The sequence below is a fragment of the Sinocyclocheilus anshuiensis genome, unplaced genomic scaffold, assembly GCF_001515605.1.
Source record: "Sinocyclocheilus anshuiensis isolate Anshui unplaced genomic scaffold, SAMN03320099.WGS_v1.1 scaffold447, whole genome shotgun sequence".
Classification (NCBI taxonomy): domain Eukaryota; kingdom Metazoa; phylum Chordata; class Actinopteri; order Cypriniformes; family Cyprinidae; genus Sinocyclocheilus; species Sinocyclocheilus anshuiensis.
This window is the reverse complement of record NW_015552615.1, coordinates 855,669-856,334: the sequence shown is the minus strand read 5'-3', so window position 1 is coordinate 856,334 and position 666 is coordinate 855,669. Positions and strand designations below refer to the sequence as shown.

The window sequence follows — 666 nt, the reverse complement described above, 5'->3', positions numbered from 1 at the left end:
TTCAAATTCTGTCCATTGTATTGCAGTATTCAAACAATAAATGCCGTTTTGGCGCTGACAGATCATCTGAACTGACAGATCGCTGTTGCGCCTCAGTGAACTGATCATCTCTTCCACTTTGATACTAGTTTCAGCACAGAACGTGCCCATGTGGGTACAAGCCAACGCCAGATGCAAGGCAGCACTAGATCACGCACTGCAAAATAAAACAAATCATTGTTTGTAATGATGTGTCCAAACCTGCAGCAGAGTCCCGCTGGGGAGCCGAGAGAGAGAGAGGCTTTGCATGCGTTCACATCCACAGCACATTCATCATGCTGCAATGAGAGCAGTGTGTTCTCATTAGAGCCGCCGCTGAAGCTACACACCAAAGCAAACAAGACTTCCTCAGTCCTTAAAAACTTGCCAACTTGTAAGTCTTTTTATGTCTTATTTCTAATGGCCACATGCTTTAAAGTGTGTGCTAAAATCCTTTCAGCTTGCATGCAGACAACATCCCTTTTAAAGGAAGAGCATTCCATCATCATTTACTTCTCCTCATGTTGTTAATAAACTGTGTAACTTTCTTATGCTGTGGAGCACAAAAGATGGTGAATCTTTTTGCAGCTCTTTTCTATATAATGATAGTTCAGCTCCTACGTTTTTATATATATATATATATATATA

General features: G+C 41.0%; 1 protein-coding gene and 1 long non-coding RNA gene across 2 annotated transcripts in view; one reads left to right on the top strand and one right to left on the bottom strand.

The window, feature by feature from the left end:
* Nucleotides 1-666, bottom strand: part of cdh22 (cadherin 22) — a 210,643-nt gene that overhangs the window by 140,055 nt on the left and 69,922 nt on the right. The window lies entirely within an intron of this gene.
* LOC107666159 (uncharacterized) overlaps nt 285-666 on the top strand; it is a 25,923-nt gene continuing 25,541 nt past the window's right edge. Inside the window, exon 1 of the long non-coding RNA XR_001631639.1 lies at nt 285-412. This is a non-coding gene — a long non-coding RNA (uncharacterized LOC107666159). The remainder of the gene's footprint in view (nt 413-666) is intronic.